This window comes from Aplysia californica, unplaced genomic scaffold (genome assembly GCF_000002075.1).
Source record: "Aplysia californica isolate F4 #8 unplaced genomic scaffold, AplCal3.0 scaffold00378, whole genome shotgun sequence".
Taxonomy (NCBI): Eukaryota; Metazoa; Mollusca; class Gastropoda; order Aplysiida; family Aplysiidae; genus Aplysia; species Aplysia californica.
The window spans coordinates 206,398-212,034 of record NW_004797648.1 but is presented as its reverse complement, the minus strand read 5'-3'; positions in this window follow the sequence as shown (position 1 = coordinate 212,034).

Genomic DNA, 5,637 nt, shown 5'->3' with positions numbered 1-5,637 from the left:
AGACAGACAGACAGACAGACAGACAGACAGACAGACAGACAGACAGACAGACAGAATGGATGAGTGTAAGCTTCGCTGTGAAACAATAGGAAATGGATCTTTTTCTTGTGATTAAAATAATATCGTAAGCGGACCCCAATTATTGTTAGATGCACATAAAAGAGTATACAAAATTTGGTTATTTCGACCTGTCCTTCTTTTTAAAAATATTTTTTTCTCTTTTTTTTTGCATTATTTCTTTGGTATTTTTCATAAATCATGTTGTCCTCAATATTTACGTCTTTGTCAAAGACGTCTCCTTTTTGTGTATCTTTCTTTCACTTTACCAGTGGGCCAACTACTGCTTCTTAGTGTGGAGAGGGGCCTTTTTATCCCTTACCCATGTATATGAGATTGGTACCATCTGATTAGTAGAAAAAGTGCGTTTGATAGTGTTTTTAGGGTTTTTTAAAGTTTTAGTAGAGGGTTTAACGGCGCTCGCAACTGCATAAGGTCATATGAGCGCCAAGGGGTGGATGTAATTAGAGAAGTCTTTACAGGGAATCAGACTTACTCTGCTCACCTCTCTAGCTTCAACAGCACAAAGTCTGATTCGACGGAAGCACCCCGGAAATAGCAAGTCACAAGAGAGTGACAAACATACAAAAGGAGTAGAGGAAAAAGGACAATAGTAAGGATCAGGAAAGAAAAAGCAGCAGTTCCCTGTTGTAGATCAGGCACAGTTATGAGCGTGACATGATGAATCAGCCCATTTACAATTCTACCTTGCATGAACGAGAAATATCCCCCCTTTGGGAATGGCCTAAAGACACTACAGTCAGTGGCACTGCCCCGGGGGGTCAATAGTGTATTACGTGCATACTTAGTTTGACAAGCAATGTTACAGATAGAGATTCAAGGATTAAAGATGAAAGTCATTGAGAGTCATTGATCTGAGAGCAATCATGATTTTAGAAATAATGGTGGTGGTGAGTGATGATGTGGGATTGCGTTTAAGAAATGCTGGTGTTAGTCCTATCTTCCTCTGCTCCAATGAGTCACGAGGGACGTGGGCACCATCTATTCCGTTCCCTACTAGAACCATCTTTACGGTCCCCGTGAAGTTCCGAAATGGTGGGCACAGTCTCTGCTAAGGTGACATTGTTAGGGTTAGCCAATTCTATCGGGCCAAGACAAGTGTCGAGAGGAGCTAAGTAGGAAAACGTCACACTGGCAGGTATGTTGGGGTATCCGTAAGCGGGTTGTAGGTAGCAAGTTGACAAACAGGTATGAACTTTTAAAAATGCAGCATTCTACTCCCCGATCATTTTCCACGAATATTTTTTCGCGTTCAAATGAACTTGCTGAGATTCTGACGCAGGATCCTCGAACCTGAGTCGAGAGTGCAATCGAAGGGGGCCTTAAACCAAGACAATTTCTTTTGTCATCAAACTCCGTCTCAAACTTACATTAATTATCTTATTATAATGCGTCTGATTCCCACTTAAAAAGGTATTTTTCAACAGGTCTCCAGCTTATATGATCTTGACTACAGTGCCAAAAAGCATCTTATTCGTCCTCTACTTCATAACCTGAACCCCAAATCATTCATTTTGATTGACTTTGGTAACAGTCAAGTATACAACCACGATGGAACAAAATGCACGTGAGTTTACTTCAGAAAGATTTATTTGCTACATTTTTTTCATTTTTTAATTAATTTTTTTTGGGGGGGTGTCTGTTTGTTTGTTTATTACGATCAATATTTCATTGCACTTATGTAGCCTTAAGGGTTAAGGAGTATCCAAATATTCACGAAAAGATAAGAAAAGAAAAAAGAAAAGATCAGATAAATTAGATTGAGATACATTTTCTCGATCCTTTTTTGGAACAGGTATAACATTAACAATGTTCAGCAAGCTCTTGCGAAAAGCAGTATTAAAAATGTCAACACACCTCATTTCCTCGCTCTCTGTCTGTCTGTCTGTCTGTCTGTCTGTCTTTCTGTCTGTCTGTCAGTCTGTCTGTCTGTCTGTCTGTCTGTCTGTCTGTATGTCTGTCTGTCTGTCTGTATGTATCTCTCTCTCTCTCTCTCTCTCTCTCTCTCTCTCTCTCTCTCTCTCTCTCTCTCTCTATCTATCTATCTATCTATCTATCTATCTTTCAATCTTATCTATCTATCTATCTCTCACCCACTCACTCTCCACCCCCCCCCCCCCCCCCCCGTCTTATGTCAATCTTCTCTTCCAGAAAACGTTCTCTGCCCTATGCCAGCATATACCAGAGATGTATTCCTGAGAGTGCTAAACTCGATTCTGTAGCCAACATGGGACCTGCAGCCGGGGGATTCCCTTACAAGGCTTACCAATTTACCGTAAGTATCAGTAAATTGCCATTACCTCGTGTCTCCTGATTCTTAACGTTTTCAAATAAGAACTTCTCTGGAAAGAATGCATTTGTGAGGCAGCGTGGTGGAATCAGGCTTTCTTCAAAATAATCAAAGTGAAGAAACTTGCATTTTTCCACAGGTTGGTGAATTTTTATTGAACTTTTTTTGGGGGGCTAAACGCCTTTCATGTCCATTAAAAAACTCATTTCAGAGTGGATTTATCTGAAAAACGTTGATTAAAAGCACAAAAGAGGTAAATTTTCTGTTACCACGGACTCTTAAGCTAAGGAAATATCTAATCTTTGGCGGTCATTTTCTCCTTCTTTCGCAAATATCTCGACTTGTATTCAAGATAAATGGATATATTTTTCTTCGAAATAAATTCAAGTGAACAAGCTTTAGGATGATACCAATAACTCTACATGCCCAAAAATTGACGAGAGCCTGATTCCACCCCGCTGCCTCACATTTAGCGAGTAGTTGTTACCTATTGACCACACTCTATGAGACTTTCAAAACTCTCTAAACTTCTGTATAACTTTATGTACGCCTTCTTGTGGTAATAGCAAATCCGTTTCATGATTCTTATAGCTTTGCTGAATGTTAAAAAGCAACAACAACAACAAAATTGGCTACCTTAAAATTACACACATTTTTCTCACATTTTATGGCTGTTTTGAATGAACTACGAAGACCATGAGGTCAGAAAGCAATTTATGTTCTATGTGCTCTATCAAAACCGTAAGATTATTCGGAGTCGTTGGCAAAATATTCAAAGAATTGCATTCGAAAAAGCTTAACCACATCGTGAAACTCTAAGCTTTTAACGTCAATTTCCGCAAAACTAGATACTAAGCAGACATAACTTTGTAATACTAGGCTAGCGAATTGCCATGGAAAGTTAATTTACAAAGAACGCGAGACCACAGACATCGGCTGGAACCTCTACAATATTTTTTGGATCTTCCCTCTCAGGTTGGCCCAAACAAACTGGAGATGGCCGTGTCTTCAAGCTGCCTGCCACTCATAACCAGACTGTCAGGACCAGCAGTATCCGAGCCACGTACCAGCATCTACATCAACGTCACAACCCCAGCGTCCATCGATTTCTCTGGCTACGACATTTCCTCATGTACAGCAGACAATACCCCGATTTTCGGTTAAACCAATGATAGTACATAACAAGATGGGCCACTTCTCTCTTTGAGCCAATTAAAAAAGTGTCCTCAAAATTTGGTGGCGCCCTCTTCACAAAAGCGCACTCTTTGCGAACAGAGTTACCCTACTTGAGTTTTTAAAAAATCAAAGTGAAACTAGCAAGTTTTGGGATAAATTTTGGAAGAACGCTTTTTTAAAATGGTTACGCTGACAAAAAACCTCTTCCGGAGGAAAGGGTGATGGTTTTCTTCGTTTAATTTGACTTTAGAATGAAAGGCGAGAGGTCATTAAAATATTTTAAAAAACTAAAACTCCGCACTGAACGTACCCGAACTGCTGATGAACAGCAGTCGATCTGCGCACGCAAGGAGGTGCTATTCCTATTCTTCTTCTGGAAAAACGAAAGAGAGCTTCAAAACAGACTGCAGCGCCATCTGAAGCAAAGAGCATACTTCCTGCGGACACTTTTTTGGCTGAGTGGCCCATCTTGTTATTCACTATCTTTGGTTAAACTCGTCCAAAGTGCAGAAACGATTACTTTTCACCTGATATGGTAAACATAGTTTAGATATCGGTTTAAAGACATAAATCAAATGCAAGAATAAAAAAGAAGTAAATGAATTACATTATTCATCTGCTCTTTAGTGTCTCTTTTAGACTTTTTATTTCTTATTTGTAAGCTTCGGTTGAAAACTCCAGTAATACAAATTATTTTATGCTCAATTAATAGTTAATAATCATAATGCGTTTTCGTCCCCCATCAACACAATTTGATCATTGAGAAATAGGCATGATTAAATTCTGTCTTTCAGGAACAACCTTGGCAAAGTGAGATACTACATCTAATAGTAAGGAGTAAGGACAAATAATATTCAGCAAAACAAGGCTCCTTCTAAGCCACATCGTGTCTTTTAAAAACATGCACGGGTGCTAGGCAGATTAGACACTCACTCAAGGGAGAGCAGGCATATTGTATTACTTGTATTACTGTTCGGTTTGTAGGTACAGATTTAGAGAGAGTGAAGAAACACACGCTTGAAAGGGCTTTTTGTTTTATTTTGTCCTTTAATGCACTGTAACCGAAAAGTGACTGCTGATCTAAAGAAATGTACTGTCTAAATCGCCATACGTTAATTAAGTGACAGTTATAACAGAGGTGCTATGTAACGTACATCATTTCACATTATTGAGTAACATAGCGTCTACCACACATCAATGGGTTCTGTCTCCCGCACCCAGAGTCCCATTTTGTTGCTTTACCTCCGCTAGCAGATAAGGGTGGAGGGGGGAAGGGGGCAACAAAAATGCAGTCTTTCAACTAAATTGGCACCACTGGTACTTGAGAATATTGCTTTTTTTTCGCTCAGACATTGTAGCAGCTTGCCAGAAAAAACACTGAACACAATATGGGTGGACACTAAATCCAAGAAGTAACTCTCCAAACGACAAAACTAAATTATGGTGGCATCATCGTAGATAAAGTTTAATAATTATCATCAAATAACCACCTCCCTTAGAAGCTAGTAAGTCACTTTATTACTCTATGACAAAAAGATTTTGTTCATTGTGTTTGAGAAGTTTGCTTTACTTTATTTTAGCGTAATTAAGTTTAGATTCTATATAAATAAATAAAAGGAGTCTTCAGTTTTTAAAATTATTTTATGAAAAAAATACGATATATGACATAATGGTATATAACATAATGCCCACAAAACATACTTGGTTAATCATCTTCTGGGAATAATAAAAGCTACTTCTCTTGTTTAATAGACTTATTCTTACCTCCCCTGAAAATCTCAAAAATGCCTGAGATTACAATATACATGGATCTATGTGAATTCAGCAAAACCTAACCTGTAAGACGAAAACTAACAACATATTTGGAATCAGAACATTAATTTCCGTAATTAGAACTTGACAATTGTTGTTGCCATGCCCTTTTCATTGTGGAATTGGCACATCAAGTCAACCAAGACACCATTTTGAAGTGAGCCTTTTTAGGTTTCAGTTTACTCATTTAATTTACACACAAACGCACGCGCACACATACGCACAGATGCGCGCACATATACACACTTGCGCGAGCGCGCGCACACACAGAGAGAGAGAGA